The 25,324-nt window shown below is 43.2% G+C and overlaps 1 long non-coding RNA gene across 18 annotated transcripts in view; it reads right to left on the reverse strand.

Moving 5' to 3' along the window:
- The window catches only part of LOC115030650 (uncharacterized), a 614,991-nt gene that overhangs the window by 65,729 nt on the left and 523,938 nt on the right, over positions 1-25,324 (reverse strand). The window contains exon 1 of one of the 18 annotated variants that reach the window (XR_015046777.1): positions 19,940-20,033. The exons of the other annotated variants lie outside the window; for them this stretch is intronic. This is a non-coding gene — a long non-coding RNA (uncharacterized LOC115030650). Of the gene's footprint in view, positions 1-19,939; positions 20,034-25,324 lie in introns of those variants that run through there. 18 annotated transcript variants of the gene reach the window in all.

The raw sequence follows: 25,324 nt of genomic DNA on the forward strand, positions 1-25,324 counted from the left end.
CACTTATGTATTAATTCGCTTGCGTGTTACTCAGAGGCATGGTGGGTTGGAGGGAAAGTAGGGGCTGCAGGTTGTGCTACCAGAGTGTTATTGGTACCAACTATTGAAAGCAAGAGGCTGCTGTGCAGTGTAAGGCAAGTGAGTCTTTCTGCATCAATAAAACACTAGTGTTCCCTGTTAGACCTCAAGACTCATGCAACTGAAGCCATTTTCAAAAGGCATGTCTTCTAACCGAGTCTCACATATCCTTGGTTTGCTTAAAGCTCCTTTGTAACGGCCTTAAGTTTCTGAGCCCCTTCGTGGCTGGAGAAAGCACTCAGTGGCTAAGAGCATCGGCTGCTATTCAGAGCACCTGGGCTCAATTTCCAGCACCCACACGGCAGATGGAAGTCAAAATTACAGTTCCCAGGGATCCAACACCTTCTTCTGGCCTCCATGGGTAACAGGCATACATATGGTGCACATACATACATACATACATACATACATACAGGCAAAACCCTCAGATGCAAAATGAAAAAGGAGTAAAATTTTAAAAGAAGAGTAAGAGCAACAAGACAAATGCAACCTTTTGCTTCTCCTGCCTGAGGAGCTGGGGTTCTAGATGTGCACCCCCACAGCTGACTGCATCATGCACCTCTCACATCACCAGGTCCAAGTACAAAGCTTGAGCTTCCCTAGCCCAAGTGCTTAGAATTTAACCCCACAATCACAATCACAATCAATCACAACCACAGACCCAGGGCGCAGAAATGAATGGCACTGGCTTCTTTCCATTCCCCTCTCTCCAGGCCCAAGAGCAGGCAGTTGGCTTGGGGAAACTGACTCACTGGTACTCTGTGGTTGTTGAGATATCATCTCCTACAGTCAAGGCTAGCCTTGAACTTGTATAAAGTTGAGAATGACCATGAACTCGAATCCTCCTGTCTCCCTCTCCCAAGGGCTGGAATTACAGATGTGCACTACCACACCCAGGCTAGCCAGCCTTAGCAGTATTAAACCCAGGGTTTTGTGCCTACAGGGCGAGCATTCTACCGATGCAGCCACCTCTTCAGCCACAGTCATGAACGGTAAATTCGTTCTTGGAAAGTATTATTGTGGCAGACTCTGACAGAAAAGAAGCGTATTCTTGGGGCGGGGGTGGGTGGGTGTGTAGGAGGAATTAATGACCCAAAGGAACATCTGGGGAGGGTTTCTATTGCTCTCTACCCACAGTACACCCTAAAACTCCCTTCCTCTTCAGAGAATAAACAGCAATGTATTCACTGAAGATGAACATGAGAGGAACTAACCTTGAATCAGGACAGCAGCTACAGCATGTGAAGTTAGGATGACCCTAGTTCCCTTACAGCATAAAAGGAGATGCTGGGTGAAAGCCGGGCAAGAGACCGGGCTTTCTCACGTGACTCTGAAACGCTGCCTGGTCTTTAGAATTCGGTAGACTGAGGCCAAATGGACTCGAGCAGATACCCTTGATGCTGACCTACCTCTGTGGGCACAGGAGGAAACTGGCTGCACACTTCGGTTCTCGCCTTTCTGTTTTCCTGTAAAACAGACTCCCCTTTGTCCCCATCTCTTACCCCTGACCACTTTGCTGTGTTTTGGACACAGCATCTCACTATGCAGCCCAGGTTGGCCTCAAGTTCTCAATCTTACTGCCTCTGCCTCTAGAATTCAGGGTTAGAGCTGAGATAGTCCAATAATTCTGCACCTTCTTAAGATCTCTGATATACCAGTGTATCTTCCTGAACTACTTCAGAGTTGGGCAAACAGGTAATGTTAATTTTCTTTTTCTTTCCTTCTTTCCTTCTTTCCTTCTTTCCTTCCTTCCTTCCTTCCTTCCTTCCTTCCTTCCTTCCTTCCTTCCTTCCTTCCTTCCTTCCTTCCTTCCTTTTAGACAGCTTCTCAAATATCCCTTCCTGGCCTCAAACTCTTTTTTTTTTTTTTTTTTTTCCAAGACAGGGTTTCTCTGTATAGCCCTGGCTGTCCTGGAACTCACTCTGTAGACCAGGCTGGCCTCGAACTCAGAAATCTGCTTGCCTCTGCCTCCCAAGTGCTGGGATTAAAGGCGTGCGCCACCACCGCCCAGCTGGCCTCAAACTCTTTATTGAGCTGAAGATGCCTCTGAACTTCTGATTGCCCTGCCTCTATCTTTGTAGGGTTGGGGTGACAGGCTAGAGTCACCATAGCCAGTTTATGGAGTGCTGGATCTCAGATTTAGGGCTTTTGAACTTGTCGTCAGGCCCCTGGCTTCCCTTCCCTTCAGCTTCCCTGGTCCAGGCCACGGCTCAGTGAATTTAGATTATCCAATCTGAGAAGCAGCAGTCTTAAAGCGCCTGCCTTAGAAGCCAAAGGTCTGGGAGGGAAATACAGAAACAACAGGGCATATGGCTGTTGATTAACCTCATTAAGGACTGCAAACTAAAGAATGTTAGCATTTGTCTTTTCTCAGAAAGGCAACAGAGAGTTTTCCTTTCTCTGAGCTTACCCCTGCACTCCATAGGTGATAACTTAAATCAAAACTGCCCTTTGAGGTCAGTAGCCCTTATTTTAAGTCAGTGAAATATAAAATAAACATTGTTATTTTCATAGGTACTCTGGAGAGTTTATTTTGTATCGCACATAAAACTAGACATACGTATAATATGTTTTACAAGGCCAACAAAGTATAATAGCTTTTTTACACTTTACTTGCCAACGTGGCAACCGTGGCTAGCTCCTCTCACCGCCGACTTGCCAGGGGTGGGCTGACTGGCATATTTGAATTAAAATAAAGCTTCAGTGTCTGCCGACTGCATCGTATTATCTATGAGGCCGAAATCCTGGGAGCAAATCCTGAATCTTCTAGAACTGGCTCTTTTGTTTGGGATTTACTGAGAGCTTAGTTTATAACAAAAGGAGGAGGAGGCATCTCTCTCCTCCTCATAATTAAGTGTAGGGACTAATTCAGAGACAAACCCAGAGAGATGTCCTACTTAGAGTTATATTTCTATGCAGAGTGGAGAGCAAACGGGGTGGGCCAGACACCTGATTGTTAGCAGAAGGTTTACACTGTTAGACAAGTGTACTACAGGACTCTGACCCACTAAAATGAAGAGCAACAGCCACTGAGGTGCCGATGTCCTCTGCTCAGGGTTGGGACTCTGCAAGAAGGATCTGAAAGTCTGTCTGCGAAGAGGAAGCGTTTGGGTCGGGCTTGGCCGGATGTGTGCTGAGTCTGAGTGTCATTTATCTTCCTCTTGCGTTACTCTGAGAGGCTGCAAAATTAATAGTTGTCATGTTAAGTGAGAAATAAGTGGAGCAAAATTCTTCTATGAGGAAAAAGAATGCAACTTTCCTCACGAGAATTGTCAGATGTTTTGCTTCCAAGGAGCATACGATTTTTAGCAAAATACAGATAACCCAAATGTGTGCTCAAAGAAGAGATTTTTACAGAATGTTAGTACAGACTGCTTAATAATCCACGTGCAAACTGATGTCTGTTTATATCTATTTATTAAAGGATAAGGAAAACAGATTGACTGATCAACATCACCAATATTAACTGTCACAGACAGGCATTGGGAGGATATCTGTGAAACTGAAACAGACTCCACTAAAACAGGCCCTCCGACTTTAAAACCATCTAGGCAAAGTGACAGCTCAGAACATCTGCTAGCCTTCTGTTGAGCCTGCACTAGAAGTCATGGGGTGCACAGCTGTAGGCATTTCAGGCTTTTCTCCCCCAACATCTGTCACAGCAGTATAATAATGTAGGTAATTATCAACACCTTACATAAACTGTTTGCTATTTCAGTTTTGAGAAAGAGTAAAATTAACGTTCCAATGATTGGAAAAAATTGAGATAAATGTAATTATATTTTTATCTAAAAATGAACAAATGATCTGATCTTTAAAAAAAACCATACATTTTAAATATTTTCTGCAGCGGATCTGGATATGTATTATATAAAAAAAGCAAATATCACGCAAGGTCTTATGTTTGAAAGTAAAGACAGAGCAAATGAGAGAATGAAGAAGCCAGCGACCAGCATTCTGAGGAAGAGAAGGTGCTATGGTTTGGGATAAAAAGGTAGCATTTGCTAAAACTACACAATTGTGGCATTAACTGAGTCTTCATAAGAAGTTAAAAATTCATTTAAGATATCACTCTAAGACAGTCCACAGTGCTGAATTATTAAAACCTGCATCTGTCCACTCTTCTTCCAGCATTAGAACTCTGCACTGACGTGGCAAATGAAGCTGTAGTCATACTGTGCCAGCCCAGTCCCTAAAAGTCACACACCCTATGTGTACCCAAGGCCCTTTCACTCTTTAAGTTCAACCTGCCTGCAGATCGCCTACCAGAGGCAGCGCTGCACTGTTTTACTCTGATCCCCTTGGTCTGTTAAGTCATTTTCCAGCCTAAACCACCCTGAGGGATAAGATTGTCTTCCAAAGTTCCTGTTCTAGGGGAAGATGATGGCCAGTTGTGTCTTATAGAAAGACCAGGACTCGCCCTAGCAAACAGAGGGGGTGGTATAGCCAAGAGGACTCATTTCTACATGCAGTGTCATGGCTGCCAACTAATTACACACTTCTTTTGTTTCTGCTACAAAAGGGATGCTACCTTTGTCAGAGGCTGTACGTCGAGTATGTTCAGGCAAAGACAAGAGAAAAATTGAAAAAGTTCTATCAGTTCTACCCAGTGAAGAAGAATGGTAAGGTCATAATCACCATCCCAGCAGTTTGCTGAAGTTTCCATGTTATCACAGGAAGATGTATGAAGGGGTTGGAGATCCTCATTACATCTCTATTGCCATGATAAAGTGCCATGACGAAGGTGACTTAGAAAAGAAAGTGTTTAGTTTTGGGCTCATGGTTCCAGAGGGTGAGAGTCCATTACTATCATGGTGGGAAGCATGGCAGCAGGCAGCAGGCAGCAGGCAGGCAGGTATGGTGCTGGAGTAAGTAGTAGTATCTGGGACCTTACATCTGATCCACAAAGCACAGGGTAGAGAACTAACTGGGGATGGTGTGGGTTATTGGAACATCAAAGCCTACTTGAAAACACACTTCCTCTAGCAAGGCCACACCTCCCAATTCTTCCCAAATAGTTCCACCAACTGGGGACAAACATTCAACCACGTGAGCCTAGAGATGACATTCTTGCTCAAACCACAACATATGGCTCAGCCATTAAGAGCATTGGCCACTCATGCAGAGGTTTGATTCTCACCACCCACATGATGGCTCACAATGGTTTATAACTTCAGTTCCAGGGACTTCAACACTCTCTTTTGTCCTTCACAGGCCCTAGGCATGCAAGTGGTACACAGATATATATATATATATATATATATATATATATATATATATATACAGGCAAAACATCCACACATTCAAGATAAAAATAAAAATAAATATGGAGATCTCATTAAAAAATGAAGAAAGGTATAAGAAAAGGGAGTTGTGAAGAATGCTGGGTGAGAACTGTTCTCAAACATCTGCAGTAAAAGGAAACAGTTATTTTAGCCACAATTGTGTGTGTTCAATATTATTCTCTCTTAGGACTATCTTGTGGAGGATGGATAGTCTATTAATGGGCTCACTATGGCAAAATACTGTGTCAGCAACTCATAATCTAAAGATCTAGAAAGGGTAGGCAGAAGTAAACGGAGGTACTGGGGATAAAGATGGCTCTGGTGGCTGCCATAGCTCATGCCTGTATTCTCAGCACTCTGGAGGCTAAGGCAAAGATACGGAGAGAGCTTTCTTCTCAAACAACCGCCAGACTAAGCAAACTCCAAACCCAACCAAACCCAAGAGTGAAGGTCGGTAGAGAAAAAGAACAAAGAGAAAGGAGGAAGGAGAAAGAAAGGAGGTATTGATGGCCAAACAGAAAATTTGGGACCAGCTGAAAGTAGGTAAAAGTAGGTGAAAGTAGGTGATGTTTCCTACAGACAGACATCAGTCCTAAGAATAAGTCTTGAGAAGAGAAATACTTTTAAATTGTAAACTTGAAGTTTGGTTTTGAAGCCTGTTGAAGCGGGCTTATTTGATACGTTTCAGTGTCCTGTTTTGGTATATTCCGAAGTCCAGAAAAAGGAGAGAGAGGAAAGAGTTCAGTTTCTGAATGGCTTGGTGAATGATTTAATGGTGACCTGGACTTTGTGAAGTTGTTGCTTTTCCTGCCTGCTTAAGCAGAGGGAACGCATCACAAACTGCAGATATCAAAACGATTGTGCTAGAGCAGTGGTTCTCAACATCCTTACTGCTGCAACCCTTTAACATAGTTCCTCACGTTGTGGTGACCCCCTAACCATAGAATTACCTCATTGCTAATTCATAACCAATTTTGCTATTGTGAATCATAATATAGATATCTGATATGCAGAATATCTGATCTGTGACCCTTGTGAAAGGGTCATTCATCCCCAAGGGGTCCCACTAGTGATCCACTGTGCTAACAAGCCCCTGACATGGGAGCATGGGCGGAAGTTCCCAGTGTGTATCCTGAGCACCTGGCACCCTGTCTACAGGCATCCTCACCCATGATGTCCTGGGTGGGTAAGCTCAGACTCTTTGGGGAGTCTGTTTCATAGCTCTTGGGGGTGCTAGTTTGCAGCCTTCCCACATCCCTTTCCTCTTTTGTGTTATCTTCTGTCCCCACAATGAGCCCCCTGCCTTCCTCATCCTTTGTGAAGAGTCTGAGTCTGGCTTTGGGTCCATCTTTCCCAGGTATGCCCTAGACTTGCCCCATCCTTTGGCTTTTTGAAATCTGAAATAAACGGCTCATAAACTGATCCTCCAAAACAAATAGGTGACTGATAATAACATCAAACACTTACTTCAAAGTTCTGAGTTTTGTGTTATAAGCTCTTTGGGGAAAGGAAACAGATTGTAGCCATGTTTGTATCCTTTGTATCAATAGTGGAGAGCCTTTCCCACACCCATGCACTCCTTAGTGTTTGCAGGCGGCTGTCTTTCTCCCTAAAGCTAGCTATATATGATAGAGTTATCGGCTATGATTACACTTTTTTGTTTTGTTTTTTTTTGTTTTTTGTTTTTGGTTCTACTAGCTAGAGAGCAACAGTGGTGGAGGGCAATTAGAGAGCCTTTTTGTTTTTGTTTCTGAGATAGGGCTTCTCTGTGTATCTCTGGTTAGCTTGTGAACTCACTATGTAGACTAGGCTGTCCCTGTACTCAAAGAGATGCGCCAGCTTCTGCCTCCCTTGTGCTGGAGTTAAAAGTGCATGCAATCACAACTGACTTAAGATTAGAGTTTTTAGATATTAATTTTCTCTTTACTGATATTTATTATTATTACACCAAAGAGAGAACTCTAAAGGCAACACTCATCTGTTCCGGCACATTAAGAAATTCTCCATATTAAATTACACACACACACACACACACACACACACACACACACACACACACACACACAATCTTCTTTTCCCTAGATAAGACAGGGTTTCTCTGCATAGCCCTGGCTGTCCTGGAACTTGCTTTTGCTATGTAGATCAGGCTGGCCTCAAACTCACAGAGATCTGCTTGCCTCTGCCTCCTGAGTCCTGGGATTAAACGTGTGTGCCGGCACATCTATTGGATCTTGTTTTGTAGAAGTGGAAATTTGTAGCATAGACTCTTAAATCCTTAAAATAGTCCCAATGGTTTAATAGTAGGCCCCTTGAAGTCTATTTGAAAAAAATTCACAGCTTTCAGTTTCTCAATTTTTTTCACTAGCATATGTCAAGATAGAGTTTAGAGGTGTAGTTCACTGTTCATAAAACAGGTCTTTAATGTTTTCAGCATCGTGGCAGCCTGCTTGTTTTCACTGTGTTAAAGCTGCACTCAAGGAACTCTGCCATGTTCTGTCAGTCAAGGATCAGAGGGAGCAGGCTTGAGTGTAAATGATTATTAGCGTGCCTATGATAGAGCTAAAAAGACTTGGAAGAATCTCACAATGTGAGGGGTAGCTTTGAACATTTGTTACCAAGAAAAAGAAGGATTTGAAGGTTATGATAGGGCACTTTATCAGAAACCTGCCCTCTAGCTGAGTATAGTGGCACACACCTGTAATCAGAGTACAGGGGAGGTAGATGTAGAAGGATCAGGGGTTCAAGGTCTACCCTAGCTACATACCTCATACTTAATTCAAGGCCAGACTGGGTTGCATAGATAGATAGATAGATAGATAGATAGATAGATAGATACATACATACATACATACATACATACATACATACATATCTATATCTATATCTAGATATGTGATAGGTGATAAATAGATAGGTAGGTAGATACGTGGGCAGATAGATAAATAGATAGTCAGATAGAGGGATAGATAGGTAGATAGATAGAGGAATGGATAGATAGATAGATAGATAGATAAATATGTGATAGATGATAAATAGATAGGTAAGTAAATAGGTAAGTAGGTAGGCAGATAAATAGATAGGTAGGTAGATACGTGGGCAGATAGATAAATAGATAGTCAGATAGAGGGATAGATAGGTAGATAGATAGAGGAATGGATAGATAGATAGATAGATAGATAGATAGATAGATAAATATATGATAGATGATAAATAGATAGGTAAGTAAATAGGTAAGTAGGTAGGCAGATAAATAGATAGGTAGGTAGGTAGATAAGAAGATAGGTAAATAAATAGATAGGTAGGTAGATCTGTAGATAGGTAGATAGATAGAGGAATGGATAGATAGATAGATAGATAGATAAATAGATAGATAGATAGTACCTGTTGTACTTTTTCTTTTTCACCTTCCTTTTCAACCCTGTTTTGACCTTCCCAGTTAGTTGTCTTCATGTTATATATGCAGTATAAATAATGACCCCCTTCTTCACACTTCCCAACAAGCAGAGAGACATACATCTTGATACCCAGTTGATGGAGGCTGATTCCTTTTAGTGTAAAATTCAGTCAGTCCTCTCTACTCCCAACGTTTAAAGAAAGGGGTTCATGATGGCCTTGGACTCATAATTCTCTAACCTCCGCCTCCCCAAGGGTGGCCTCACAGAGCATGTCACCACACTCGTCTTAACACACCCCTTGATACTTAAATGGAAGTTGGAGGCCATTGACCAATGTGAACTATGCTCAGTATTAACATGGAAAGAGACTGCATTCCTTTGAAAGGTGAGAGTTCACCAGACCTGTGCAGTTCTGTTTCACAGAAAGCAATGGGCACACATGGGGCCAGGAGCCAAGCCACAGGCTAGACAGAAACACCCAGAAAACGGAGTGCCAATTCCTACGGCACTTACAGCTCCTGTCCTCATCCGTGCCATTGTAAGTGCTGTTACTTCTTCTTTCTTGCCTGCAGGCTGGCGAATTCTCTGACTCCGTAACATCCACAGCAAAGACAGCACAAGCAGATATGTGTGTATGGGGTCGTGGGAAACACGAAAGGGTGGTGATGCAGGCTGCATTTGTGGTCAGTCACAGATGCCTTGAGGACAGGCAGCGTCTCCAAATACCATCTTGGCTCCTGTGTTCAGCTTCCACTCATTCTACCTCCCCAGCCAGCTGGCCCGACGGCACACCACCCTCATCGTATGTTGCAGGCAAAAAGCCAACAAAAATACAATCACACCGAAAGCCTTTTAAACTGTCAGCATCTCCCTCTCCCCATGGTTTCTCATTCCCAGTCAGTAGTTTGTAAAGCAGGGTCCCCAACTCTTCCTGTCTCACTCCAGACTTTTGCGGCTGGAGTTGATGCCGCAAAAGTCTGCTCACCAAGAGACTTTTATACCCATTGTGTTCCTCTACACATTGTCACTGCTGACTCTTCAGTATACGGGCTGGCATCTTGTCTGAACTATTTTGCAGATTCCAAGTCATTTATAACAGCTGCAACATAATAAATACAACTGTTTAAGATGAACTCTGTATGTAGGTTTTTGTTTGCCAAGACGTCTCATTATGTGCCCAATTTGTGGGACTCATTCAAGATGCATCCATTGGAGAGTGTAAATGTACAGAGAAAGTCTGGAAGGAATATGGCTCAGTGACAGAGCACTTGCCTAGCACGCATGAGGTTCTGGGTCCAATCCCCAGCACTGTAGAAAGCTCCCCAGTAAGCCTTGAAGTAGTAACTGTCAAAATATTGACACGTTGTGTGGTGATTTGAATAGGTTTGATCCCCATAGATTAATGTGTTCGAATGCTTGGCCATAGGGAGTGGCACTATCAGGAGGTGTGGCCTTATTGGAGGAGGTGTGGCCTTACTGGAGGAGGTGTGGCCTTACTGGAGGAGGTGTGGCCTTATTGGAGGAGGTGTGGCCTTACTGGAGGAGGTGTGGCCCCGCTGGAGGAAGTACATCACTATATAGGCAGGCTTTGAGGTTTCCTATGCTCAGGCTTCATCCAGTGTAGAATCACAGTCCCCTTCTGCAGCCTGGGGATCAAGATGTAGAACTCTCAGCTCCTTCTCCATCACCATGTCTTCTGCATGCTGCCATGCTTCCCACCATGATGATAATGAACCTAGCCGCTGAACCTGTGAGCCAGCCCCAGTTGAATGCTGTCCTTTATAAGAGTTGCCGTGGTCATGGTGCCTCTTCACAGCAATAAGACCCAAGCTAAGGCACCCTGTTTACTAAAGTTGATTGGAAATTTTCCTTGTTCTTTTCTCAGGACAAGAAAAAAGTGAAAATAATAGGTACTTGATAGATTCCTAATATCTAAAATCTAGATATTAGAAAACCTGAGTGTGGAGAACGAGTAAGGATCTAAAGGTTTGTGTTTACAGTTGGCGTTTTATAAGTGTACTGGCTGCTTTTGTGTGTCAACTTGACATAGGCTGGAGTTGTCACAGAGGAAGGAGCCTCCGTTGAGGAAATGCCTCCATGAGATCCAGCTGTAAGGCATTTTCTCAATTAGTGATCAATGGAGGAGGGCCCAGACCATTGTGGGTGGTGCCATTCGGGGGCTGGTGGGCCTGGGTTCTATAAGAAAGCAGGCTGGGCAAGCCATGGGAATCAGGCCAATAAGCAGCACCCATTCATGACCTCTGCATTAGCTCCTGCCTCTAAGCAGGAACAAACTAACGCACCTAGAGAAATAAGTCTCTGTAGGCACGCTTGAGTTAAAACGGCTTGTTTAGCTCAGACATGAGCAATCGATGGTCGAGGCTTCACAGGCGTTTCCACGGTTAAGAGCACCGCTGCTCTTTCAGAGGAGCCACCTTGGGGCTCACAACTGTCTGTAGTTCTGATTCTAAGGCATCCGGTCCCCTTTCTGACTTCTGCAGGGACAAGGCTCCTGCGTGGTAAACATACATGCATGTAGGCAAGCACTGACGCAAATCCCAGGGGGAGGGGGACAAAACTTAAAAGTAAGGTTTAGACAAAGGTGAACTCAGAGGTAAGAGAGCAAGGGCATGGGTGGTCAAGATTTGAAGTAGAGAAACATTTCCAGGCTGGGTAGACCGCTCCGCTGGTAAAGGTTTGCTTTGCAAGCAAAGAGTAAAACCATCCAGGCGTGGTGCCACACCCTTGTGACCCCAGCACTGGGCCAGCCAGCCCCACTTGCTGAGTTTCAGTTCCTGTCTCAAAACCCACGGTGGACAGTGTCTTCCTGGTCAATCTTTTCTTCACATTGAAGAAGTCAGCAGGTTACTGAGCCGCCCGTGAGATTCCGTCTTTACAAGCAAAGTTTCTCTTTTGTCTTACATATAATGCTTTGGGGTTTAGGCTCTAAATTGAGCTGGTCACTTGGTTCAGCTTCTGAAGGAACTACTTCTCTTTCCTTCCTTCCTTCCTTCCTTCCTTCCTTCCTTCCTTCCTTCCTTCCTTCCTCTTTCTTTCTTTCTTTCTTTCTTTCTTTCTTTCTTTCTTTCTTTCTTTCTTTCTTCCTTCCTTCCTTTCTCTTTCTTTCTTTGTTTCCTTTCTTTCTTTCTTTCTTTCTTTCTTTCTTTCTTTCCTATCAATTATAAAAATGCAAGCATCTTTATAGGTCGCTGTTCATGGAATGGAGAGGAAACAGGTAAAGGAAGGACTCGTGACTTTGGTCCAGGAAACACTTCCCTCTGACCTCCTTCTCCTCTTCTTTTTTTAGATGTAAGCATTATTTATTTGCATTTGTGTGCTCATGCACTTGTGCATATGCATGTCTATGGGTACATGCATGCCACAGCCTATGTGTGGAGCTCAGAGTACGATTGCAGGAGTCTGGCATGGAGAAGCTGGACTCCTTAGCGGCTTCTGGTGGAAAGGAAGAGTGCTGGAGGTGCTCTGCATAACAGTGGGGAGCATAAACAAACAGCTCATCAAACAGCATCCTTTTTGTTCTGGCTAAGCACCTACAGAACAGAGATCAGGGTCTACAAGGTAGCAGGACATGGGCCCTGGGTTTGATTCCCAAAATGGCTGAAATCAGCCATTGGGTCTCACACTTCTAATCTCAGCAATCAGGTGAGACAGGAGGATCAGAAGTTCAAGGTCAGCTTTGGCTACATAGAAATTTCAAGGGCAGCCTGGGCTACATGTGATCCTGTCTAGAAAAGGAAAAAAAGAGAGATAGAGTTCATATTAAATATTGTGTATACACTCAGAGACACATATTTAAATATATTTTTGAAATGTGCATGACTATCTTTGAGGATTCTGCTAAGAGTCCAAAACATAGGTGCCCCAAAGATAGTTCAAACCTTCTGGGAGGTTTCACTGATCTGCTGGCCAGGGTTTGGATCTCTCCGGAGCACCTGCCTAACAGCCTAGCCACAAGGTGATCTCTGCGAGTGCACCTGTTAGGGGTGGTGGGAGAGAAGCTGTGCTTGAGAGTGAAGTCCAAGCAGCTGCATCTTCTGTCTTCTGACCTCCTTTCATTTTTACTTTGTGTTCAGGTGGGGTCTTTCTGTGCTAAGCTAACCAAGCTGACCTTGACCCCCTGGTGGTGCTCTTGTGTCAGCTTCCAAGGTGGCCGGAACTACTGCTGTGGCCCACTACATATGACCTGAACTTTTTTAAAAATTAGAAGTGTATGTTAACATGTTAAGAAATAGGGCCACAGAGAGATATCCTTCAAAGTAAGGCTATGTCTCTCTCCCTGGGACCCACGTGGAAGAAGGAGAGAAATATCCCCCTCTGACTCCAGAGAAATGCCGTGGAACACACACACACACACACACACACACACACGCACATACACACACGCACCCACAAATATGCATGAATATGCACAGACACATTTGTACATGCATGTGACACACTAAATAAATTAATAAAATTTTACATTGAAAAAGTTAGAAGAAATAAATACAAGACCTTTTTCTGTTGTTTCTATTAGTAAGAAATGAAGACACCATAGTTGATACCACACATTGCAAAGACACATACAGTCCAGTGTGATTGTGATATTGTTCTAACTGGATTTTATTCTCAATGCTGGGGACTGGGCCCAGGGCTTCTCGATCCAGGAGCCCTTCTCTGTGACTATGCTAAGGGCTCAGTCCTTTTGCTGGATTTCTGAGGAACAAAATAACATTTATATGATGTCCACAGGCTGGAAATGTCTTAAACTGAACACAGGAAAGATGTGTCTTTCACACACCAGTGTTAACATGCCAGGAAACATGCGGTAACAATGTTGCTGACTTTACCATGTGTAATAGACTAAGGACACAGAGTGGGGAGTGCAGGGATGTGGCTCCTGGAGTCATAAGTGCTGCCAGCATTGAGTGACAGGACAATGGCTGGAGGTGACAATGGCCACTACAGCTTTCCTGACTGAGGAGAGCAAAATGGTTCTTAAACAAAATTAACTCAAAGTAAAAATCGATCCAACTACATGAAAAATAAGGATTTTTTCAATGTAATACGATAGTATTAATAAGTATGCGTGAAAATATAATGAAGCCCATTATGTATAATTAACAAATGGTTATAAAGTCATCAAAAAGAAAATGCTATTTGTAATGTTTAAAGCCAATAAGGAAAAATGTCCAAATTATATAAAACTCCTAGATTACTAAAACATAGTGAACTCAAGAAAGAGAAAAATTTACAAGGACAAATAGGTAACTTTCAGAAGAGATCCAAATAAATTGCAAATATATGAAAACAGTCATTCAATATAAAGGCATAAGATGCAAATGAACAAAATATCACCTTCTATATATTTGACTGGCAGGGATTAGAAAGGTGAATATTACCAGGTATTAGAGATGGTATGTGCAGAGCATTTGTCTGTATTAGTGTGAATGATCTACAAGCAACCTGGCAATAGCAAGATCCATCAAATGCAGAAGGGAATTCCATCCAAGTTTCTTAGTGATCCTGCAGAAGTTTGGTAGGGACACACTTATGGATATAGTGGCCCCCAACAGGAGAGGAGATGGCAAGCGCCATCTGAGGTGTCCATCAGGAGCTGAGTTAATAAGTTGACCACAGAGGATGCATGCGACAGAATACTATGCAGGTGAGCAATAATGAATAAAGAGGCTGCAGAAAAAGAAGCCTCAAACTCAGCCCTGGCTGTGGTGTTGATGTTACACATGTCACCCAGCCTGCTCCTGTAAGAGTTAATGACCGTTTCCTGCACCCTCACTTGGCCTTTAGCTTTTCTATGTCCTAATTGTGAAGAAGAGTCCATTAGCAAGGACAGCTTAATTTCCTCTCCAAAGCGTTCCAAGTAGCAGTTTAGAAGGAGGTCCAAGAAGTTATTCAAAGAGGAGAAGTTAAGAAAGGAAGTGTGGAGAGAGATGGAAACAGAGATAGTGTTGGGGGCGGGGTGTGTTTCATCTCTAGGATGACTACACAGTAGCTTTAGAAATTCCCATAGTAAAACTTAAGCAATTAAACATCCTAGAGTGTTAAAGTAGGAAAAAGCTTTCCAGCAATGACTTTATAAGATATGAAAGAATTATATTTACAAGTATAAATATATATAAATTTTTAAAAAGGTACTTCTTAGCTGGGTATGGCAAACCTTTAATGCCAGCACTTAGGAGGCAGAGGCAGGAGGATCTTTCGAGTTTGGACTAGCCTGGTCTACAGAGTGGGTTCTAGGACAGCCAGGGCTATACAGAGAAACCTTGCTTGAAAAACAGAACAAGACAAACAGACAAAAGAGCAGTTTTGCAAAGAGTCAAGGACAAATATCTATGACATGCCAAATAAGGGACAAAACTCCTTACCACTCTGAGAGTCAGAAGCCACAGAACAATGGGCTAATACAGAAGCAAGTGTGAATTATCACATCACAAGATGTTCAACGCTGCTCTTCCTAAGCAGGAGTCAGAGCCACAGCCCAACACAGCTGCCCACCTAGCAGGCAGTCTAATCCCTTCGCTTCAGTTCATCCTGGCAACATTCAGGAGGAACGGGGATCCTGCCAACTGTTACAGGAGGGTATGTTGGACTACCTCCTGCCCAGAGCAATTTAGAAACAGCCTTCAAATTCTGCTTCTCAAGAGTTTTCTTGCAGATGGACTTGTGTATGAATATACGTGAAACTGTATGGGAACGAAAGGATAATATTTCGCATTTGTTTTATCACCAAAAACTTAGAAACTGTTAGTTGTCCGTCGCACGCGCCGACATGCGTGTGGTGTGTACATGGAGGAGTCTGCGATGACAGGGACTCTCAAAGGTGTGAGCAGGAGGAAGACTTTAGATACTGATCTCCACATGTTTTAATTTTTTTAATATATTATATTTTCCCTTCTTGTGCTAAAGATAGAAACTAGGGTCTTGTGCACAACAGGCAAATGCTCTTCCAGTGAGTGAGCTGTACTTACAGTTTGAATGATCCAACATGGATGGGAGCTCGTGTTTATGAATGGAAAAGCTAGGGGTGAGGGAGGCTGCTCAGTGGGTGAGTCTTTGGCATGCTCAAGACCTTAGCAGCACTACATCATATATTCACATGTGCATGCACACACATCCACACACACAAACATGCACAGACACACATGCACATGCACAAACACATACACAGGCACAGATACATGCACACACACATACACATGCACACACATGCACGCAGACATGCATGCACATGCACATGTGCATGCACACACATGTACACAGGCACAGATACATGCACACACACATACATATGAGCTATCTCATGTGGATGGACGTTTGTCTGTATGAGATTTTTATGGCTGAGAATTAAAACCATCATTTTTAACTGACCACAAATACACATTCCTATTGTACCGAATAAACAATACACTGGAAATTTTAACTAAAACCTTTGTTGCTCGTAAAAACAGAAGCTGAGCTGAAGAGCTTTAGCTCTGAGATCTTACTGCTTATTCACTGATGTCTGAATGCAAACATATCCTTATACAATGTCAGGAAATGCCCCATAAAAGCTTAGTCAAAATGTATATTTAACATGATATCATATGAAATATACTTAATGCTGACGACCAATAATGGAGTAAGAGGCCATATTATTTTCTTAATTACTCTCTCATGAGTTGTCATGTTTAACACAAATTATCATACACTCCTTTTATTGTACGTTGTAATTGTCGTTAATCTCTCTTTAAAAAAAAAACTATTGGCAACAGAGGTTCACAGCTCATCGCACAGTGTCAACTATCTGACAGACGGTGAGAAAACAGGGTGAGATGTGATTTGGTTTGCAGGATGAAACCGCTCACAGCTTTGCCTACGTGTTTGCAGGCATGCACATATGGTAACAAACAATTCATTACCGACTTTTAGAAAGCTTTTATTGGTGAAAAAAAGGATCTTAGTAAAATGCATGTTTATACATGATGTAATTGTGGTCATTTATTTTTGATATACTTTTGATCTTTCTGCATCATTAAATTAGCTCTAAGTAAAAAAATTACCATCTTATGGACTCCTAATTTTAATAACTAATAAAGTCAAGGTCAAAACGCTTTTATATTTCTCCCATACAATAAGATCAAACTACTGGTATTCTCTCTCTCTCTCTCTCTCTGTGTTTGTGTGTGTGCACATCAGAGTACATGCTATGGTATACTTTTGGAGTCAGTTCTCTCTTTCCACTTTGTGGGGTCCTAGGATCAAGCTCTGGTTGTCAGAGTTTAAGTTCAGGTTAAACTTTGTGTCTGGGCAGTGGAGTAAGCCTTTGTGTCTAGGAGACTGAGAGTTCCTTTCAGAGAGCTCACAACCTACTTCTGCCTCTGTGAAGTTTCACAGATGTTTCTGAGAATGGATTGGGTCAAGCATGGAGTGCTGGAAAGTTCTGGAATGAGAATCTTGTGCGGAGATGGTCACCCACTCAGGCCTAGGGGGAGCAGGAATGCAGCCTGGGAAAGCGCTCATCAAAGGACTTTTCATTATCAACAGTACATGCCTGCCTGCCAGAGAATGTCTCAGAGGCTCATGAAGCCATCGCCTGGAGTGCATTTGGGGAGCACAGTCAAGCCAGTGCAGTAGAGAGGTCACAGGTTTCGCTGTGCAAAGGATACTGTGTGACATCGGGTCTTTACAGTTCTCACATATGCCAGAGAACTCCAACGAGCAGCCTTAGAACTGCCAGAAGCTCCTGCAAGTTGCTGTCTGAGGAGAACAGGATAGACCCATTGATTTCTGAAATACCAGCCTCAGCAGTTAAGAATACATGAAACACTTGTTGCTATTACAGAGGACCCAAGTTCATTTCCCAGCACTCTCCTGGTGACTCAAAATCATCCTTAGGTCCACTTCCTCTTTGGCTCCCATACCTACCAGCCATGTACACAGCGCACATACATACATGTAGGCAAATCACTCATACACATAGCATAAGATAAATCTAAAATAGTATTTTTTATTAAAGTTTCTCCTGGAAGTAGTGTAAGATTTTTTTTGTTTTGTTTTGTTTTGTTTTGTTTTGTTCTTTTGAGACAGCATATCTCTACTTAGCCCTGGCTGTCCTTGAACTCACTATGTAGACAAGGCTGGCTTTGAACTCACAGAGATGTACCTGTCTCTGGCTCCCTAGGGATAGATCAAGGATGTGGACTACCATTTTTCTACCCAGCAAGATTTTCCTTTTCTTCTTTTCTGGTCCTGGGACTCAAACTCAGGGCTTCATCGCTGCCAGGCAAACGCTCTCCCAGCTGAGCCTCTCCACAGCCTCGAGGGACTCCTTTAATCCAGCATGGTCTTATTTGCTACTGACTGCTCTCCCCATCCATGATGCCAGTGGTGACATTCAGAATCACTTGCTTGAGACTTCATATTCCAACTTCCTGTCACTACAATTTATGTGCTAATGGGGCTGCAGAATTGATATTTCCAGGTCTGGAGAGATGGTTCAGTGGTTAGTGGCATCCATTCCCAGCACCCCCACGGCAGCTCACAAGTGCCTGTGGCTCCAGTTCCTGGTGACTGGTGCCGTCTTCTGACCTCTGCAAGATCCTGTGTGCAAGTGTTACACAAAAACTCACAAAGCAACATACACATAAAATTATGCATAATTAAAAGGAATATACAGCGTAGAAAAATCTTAATTCCATATAGACTGTAAGCGTTGCTAGGCATGGTGGGTCATGCCTGTAACCCTAGCCTTGGCTAGGCTAAGGAAGGAGGGGCTTGACTTCTAGGTTATACTGGGCTAACACATCCAGAGCCTGTACCAACAGGCTAAGAACAAAGCAACAAGCAAACACACAGCCCTATAGCTTTCCTTAGCTTTCTCTTTTCAGGAAGAACTTCATCTGCATTTACATACCCATGAATCACAAATCACCATCAGCTCCTTAAAATCACCAAAAATAACACTGGGAAGAGATTTATTTATTGTATGTAAGTACACTGTGGCTGTCTGCAGACACACCAGAAGAGGGCATCAGATCTCATTACGGATGGTTGTGAGCCACCATGTGGTTGCTGGGATTTGAACTCAGGACCTTCAGAAGAGCAGTCAGTGCTCTTAACCACTGAGCCATCTCTCCAGCCCCATCCCAGGATAATCTTGATAATCTCTTTTCATAAAGACTATTTTTCAATCTGGGTACAATGGCACACACTTTTAATCCTAGCATAGGCAGGTGGATCTCTGTGAGTTCAAGGCCAGCTTGGTTGATATAGTGGTCTACATAAAAAGATCCTATCTCAAAAAAAAAAAAAAAAGACTTTGTTTCAAGACCTTTTTGATGCACTGAACTTTGTTGTATTTGGGCCGTCCTTATTTTTAAAATGTAGTTAATTAATTTGTGTGTGTATGATATGTGTGTGTGTGTGTGTATATGTGTTGTGAATGCATTCATTGTGCTCATGCATGTTGAGGCTGGAGTACACTGGGTGTCTCCTGCTGTCCCCTCCTGTCCTATTCTCTGAGACAGGGTCCCCAGAGAATCTCAAGCTCCAAAGTGCCTAGGTTGGGTGGCAGTGGGCTCCTAAGATCTGCCCGGCTCCAGGCCCTGGCTCTGTGGTTCACTGGCACTCATAGACATGCCGGACCTTTATGTGGGTGCTTGGGAGTTGAATTCAGGTCCTCTGCCTTTCACAGAAAGCTTCACTACACAGGAGGGAGAAAAGGTGGGAAGGAACTCAGAAGAATTGGGGGAGGGGAAACTCTAATCAGACTATGTTGTATGAAAAACAAACAACTATTTTCAATAGAAGAAAAATAGAAAAACAAAACCAAAAAGCCCAAAGTATCTAAGTGTGTAACCCAGGCTGGGCTAGAACTCACAACGTTCCCACTGTGGGCTTCTAAGTACTGAGGGTGGGTTACCAGGTGTGTACCATGGGCCCTGTCAGATCAGCCTTCCGAAGCTCCACGAGAGCTAGCTTCCCCTTCTCTTTAGTTTACACGACTTGATTCCCCCCCTGTATGAACATACTATTCTAAGGACATAAAGGACTTGCCTGGGTATCTTGGTGACTTATTTTTGGATGTTCCCCGTGGTTCCAGTCAGAGTATTTGGCACGCACTGTGGATGTGCTATGTGGGACACCCCAGCTGTGCGGCAGTGCGTGAGGTACAGCACTCACCAGCGATCTGCTTCGTATGCGCTCCGCCTCTCGGAGTGTGTGGTCTTGAAAACTGTGAGGCAGGCTGGAATTCTTTATGGAAAAATTCGGCGATGCACAGTTGCTTCGAATTGTAGCTGCCTCTCTGACAGTGGAAAGAAATGATGGCTGTAAGCAGTTGGGGTGGCGGTCACCTGTCATTCTCACACTGGGAAGCTGGAGGCAGGGGATCAGGAGTTCAAGGCTGACCTGGGCTTTATGAGAGAGTCTCTTAACTTAAAAAATAAATAAATAGATAAAAACAAAAAATGAATAAAAAGGGAGACGCCAAAGGAAGTGTCATGATATGCACAGAACAAGGCCATCTCCCTTTTCTATGTGTTGTTAGAAAGTCTAAAACACATTGAAAAATCTCTCTTTGATTCAGCCCCGGTTTTTCAAGTCTATGTTGTTCCTCCACAGGCCTAGTGAGGGGAAAACTTGTGCATACCTGCTAAGTGTACTGCACAGCAACTGTTTATAAAAATTCTGGAAATAAAGCTAGAAATGTACTTTATTTATTCAACCCTGAGCATGGAGAATAGAAGGGTTAGACAACTCTCCTCTCTCTCTCTCTCTCTCTCTCTCTCTCTCTCTCTCTCTCTCTCTCTCTCTCTCTCTCTCTCCTGTTTTCCTTCTTGTGGTATCAGGACAGAATGATGGTACTCTGCCCTCAGCCCTTTTTACACTTCTTGAGACAGACTATCGCTATGTTGCCCAGGTTGGTCTTGAACTCATGATGGTCCTTCTACCCTGGCGTCTGAAGTAACTGGAATTCCAAGTCTGTACTTCGGGGTCAGCTCACGTCCTTGGTGGTGTTTTTGTGACTGACTGGCTCTTCATCCATGAATGCTTCAGGCTCCTCAGGAAGCGGACCTCCAGCACATATTCCTGTGAGTCGCCAGACATCTGTGTGGTGACTTCAGCTGTTTCAGCCTCTCCCTAGTCTGCTCTCTCATCTTCAGCCTGGACTCTCGTCTCAGCAGAACATCTTGAGCGTGACGTCTCTCAGGAGCAAAAGAGGCTCTTGAGGCTGAAGTTGCTCTCAGTGGCTTCACTTCCTCGTTCTCTACCCCCTATACTTTGAACCCCTTCTCTACGTCCCTTCTCACCAAATTGCAATGTGTAGTTTGGAGAGACGTACAATTGCATGTCTACACTCAAAGCAGAACAAGTATGCTAATGAGGTGCTACAAGGACTTGGGCGGTCGTTTTCCCACAAGTGTTAAGCCACATCTTCAAAACTCCCTAAAAATAGAGTGCAGCTTATAGGCAGACATCTATCATTTAATCCAACCACTAATTACTGAATCTTGAACCTTGCTAAAGGCTCTCGTGTGTTTTTGTCTTCTGTGCTGAGGAAGGCTGTGCTGGGGGAGGAAAATGAGCTGTAGTGGAGGCAGTCTACACTGGGTTTACACATCCATATCCCACTGAAACAGAATTTACTCATGTATGGAGAGAATAAGCAATGTATGCCCCAGGGCTTCTTCATGTAACTCTAAATCATATCCAGCTGGCCCACTGTTTTCAGTGTTTACTGTTTTACGGAGCTGGGAAAGCAGCTATTGAGAGCCACATGGATCATGCTAAAAAGGCCTTTTTTATTTTGGTCATTAATAGCCGAAGTACCAGAACCATCCAGGAGGTCAGAGAGGATGTCTGCTTTATTCAATACTAAAAAGAAAAAAAAAAAGGAACCCAGTTCATTCTTGATTCTTGATAGGTGTCCCCTAAATGCGTAAGAGAATCATTGTTCTCTAATAGTCATACAATGATGCTTATTCTCCTAATTGGTCAGATACAGAATGGTGACCCAATGGCATGGTTCCAACTGGTTGAAGGGTCAAAAATGGAGCTGCTCCTCACACCTGACTCTTTAAGATGGAGCCTTACTATGTAGCTTTGGCTATCCTGGAACTCATAATGTAGAGCCAATATGTCTGGTCTCAAACTCATAGAGATCAGCCTACCTCTGCCTTCCCAGTGCTGAGATTAAAGGTGTGTGCCACCATGCCCAGCTTCTGTTTTACTTTTTAAGACAGAGGCTCTCTGTGTAGCTTCGGTGGACCTTGAACTTGTAACAATCTTCACATCTCTCTCCTGCACGCCAACATTGCCTTTCATCTTATATATTACATATATAATCAAAGGGTTTCATCGTTGATTTGACTTTTTTTAAAATGAAATTTGTTACTCTTGGTTCCAAAATATTTATAAAAAGATTACGCAGCTTTTGGATCCTAAGTATATTTTTTCAAGAATATTAGTCATTTTTATCTAACTTAGTTAAACTTGTTTAATCTAACTTATTTTCTGCCACTCAAAATCCAAATCATATTCAGAGTTTTCCCTCTTACCCCTCACTTCTCTCTCTCTCTCTCTCTCTCTCTCTCTCTCTCTCTCTCTCTCACACACACACACACACACACACACACACACCCACACACCCACACACCCACACCTCGTATCTCTTCTTATGGAGATATTATTTTATTTTGTGGAGTTTTCTAGAGAAGTGTGTGTGTGTGTGTGTGTGTATGTGTGTGCATGTACACATATGTAGTATTTGGGCTAGAGAAAGCAGGAGCACTAACTGGAAAGGCATGGACTTTTGAAACTTCAGTGACACACTTCCTCCAACAAAGCCACACCTCCTAATCCTTCCCAAACAGTTCCACCAACTGTGGACCAAGCATTCAAATATGAGAGCCCATGGGGCCCGTTCCGATTCAGACCCCCATAAGTGTCAATGTTTTTGACATTGTAGTACAATGTTATAGCTAAGTTAGGAAAATCACAAGGGAGCCCAATTCTTCAGAAGCACGTTTACGGTTTCACGTTGGGCTGCATCTGTAGCTCTCCTAGGCCACAGGAAGCCCAGGTCAGAGATGCCTGCTGGGGCCTTCTTTCTTCCTATGGCTTTATACTCTGAGACATCAGTCCACCACACTTCACTTAAGTGACTTCTTATTAAAGGACATTTCCATTATCTCCAACTCTTTATAATTATGATAATTTGATGAGTGATTTTGGGTGAGAGTCTATCATTACCTCACTCATAGATTCAGAGTGAAATGTATGCAGGGTGACCTTGGTAGATGTTTCCCTAATTGCATAAGAATAGGTTTCAGATATTTTTTCTTAAAAATTTCTCTGGAAAACTACTTTATCAACTAAGTATTTAAATTCTGTAGGTTATTAGAAAATCAGGTGTTACAGTCCAGAATAAGCAACCATCTCAGCAATGATATAATGAGCATTAATACCATACTAGTTAAACACCAGTGTCATCAGCCGGTCACTTGAGGAACTCCCTGGGGGTTCCTATATGAGAATCACAGCCAGGTACACCCATAACTTTACCTCCTCTTGGTTTTAATAACTACTAGTATTTATAGCTTAAAAATACTTTTACAAATTTTAATTATGTGTATATTTGTGCATGTGTGTGTGTGTGAGAGAGAGAGAAAGAGATCTGTACACATGAGTGTGCTGCCCATGGAGGCCAGAAGAGGGTGTTGAATCCCTAGCAGCTGTGAGCTGCCTGATATAGATGCTGGGAACTGAGCCCAGGTCCTCCTAACAAGCAGTATAAGATCTTAACCACCAAGTTGAGCTATCTTTTAAGCCTTAAACTTATATCTTAAAAGTTATAAAATGCTTCTCTAATACCTCCCTTTGTCCATATCTCTAGTGTATTGAAAGACCAAGCTGAGATCCCATGACATTTTTAAAAATTTACTATTTATAAACTGTAGAACATTCTAGAAATACAGAATATTGAAATCATGACAGAGAGCAAATGAGGGAAGGAAAGAGAAACTTCACCTGTCACACCTTTTTTCTCTCATCCTGTCGTCCTGTGAATGTTCCAGAGATCAATCTTCCTGACCACCATTTTGTGAGTTTTCTTCTGACTGTGGGTGGAGTTAATTTAGTCTGAAGAGATGAGATAGTTGTCATTTTGAAGAGAAAGCTACTGTGGTCTGTGAGTTCACCCCAAAGTGCTGAGCAGAGGATTGCAGAATTATCCTTTACTTGAAAGTTGAAGACAGACTTAAAATTAGTTATCTCTGTTCAGAGGACACAGTCATTGGCCAGTGCTGCCATCAAAGGAGGTATTTTCCACTCAAGCCACAACATCTCCTAATTATTTCTTTGTCCTCCTGGAAGATTATAATAGTTCGTGGAAACCAGACACTTCAGGGTAAAGGGTGACTGGCTGGGAGCGAGAGGTGAAGAAAGGAGAGTAGACAGAGCAGAGAGGAGCCAGGACTGAATTGTAGGATCATGTGCCTCGTTAGCATCAGTGAATCCCAGGCATCCCAAGCCTAGTAATCAGTGTTAGGGAACTAAGCCTAGCAGCTTACCTGCTAGGGGCTGCTGGTCATGGGTCAGCTGTGTTGATTGCATTGAGTTCAGGGTTAGGTACTTTCTTAGTACTTCCTAGCAGAGTACTCAGAGAACATGATTTCATATGTCCCAGAGTCCAGTCCTTAGCCGCACATCAGAAACAGCACTACAGAATCTCAAGGACCCAACGGAACAACCTACCAAACATCTGCAACTAAAACAAACCAACCAAGGGTTTTGGACAAGTGCCTCTAGCTTTGGTTGGCCTCAAACTTTTCATGATCCTCTTGGACTCCTGATTCTCCTGCTTCCACATGCTAGGATTATATGCATGTGGCTCCATGCTTATGTGGTGCTGGGGACTGAACCAGGGGCTTCATGAATGCTAGGTAAACAGTTACTAGTCCTGCGGCAACCATGGCCTCCACTGTTAACTTCTATCACTAAATTCTAGTGCCTTTTCCTACAAAATAAAAGTGCCTAAGAGGGAAAGAGAGAAGGCATTAGAGATCTGTGATTGTTGGTAAGGCAGTGCTACAAGTAATTTCCCATTAGATCAGTGAGACTGTGTGTTTTCATGGAACCTCAGGCATGCGCACCTAAGCTGTTCACTATGGCTCTCCTGGGGATACTGAGGCAGCCAAGCTGGAGGTGAGAAGAGGACCTGAGGTTAGACCATGTTCCCATGGACACCAGCTGTGGAAGTGTGCTTGCTGGATGTCCTTGTCCTTTTGGCAAGGCCTTCACTGTGGTTTCTGCTGTGGCTTTCAGAGTGGCTTTCTGTGACACCATCACACGTTCACTTTAGCAAAGTCTGTGGAAGGAAAGTGGGCCCGGTACCGGGGACTGGGGTCTGAGTTCTACCCCTGTCTATTCTGTCTTAGCTGAGGGCACTTAGACAAATTATTCTATGTCTCCAACTCTCAGTCTCATTTGTCTTATGGAGGGTGACAGGGTCACGTGTGGTCTTTGTGAGGTAATTGCTGTTAGTTCCCTTGCCATACAGGAACT

Source organism: Mus caroli, unplaced genomic scaffold, assembly GCF_978045245.1.
Source record: "Mus caroli unplaced genomic scaffold, Mus_caroli_1 scaffold_3, whole genome shotgun sequence".
Taxonomy (NCBI): domain Eukaryota; kingdom Metazoa; phylum Chordata; class Mammalia; order Rodentia; family Muridae; genus Mus; species Mus caroli.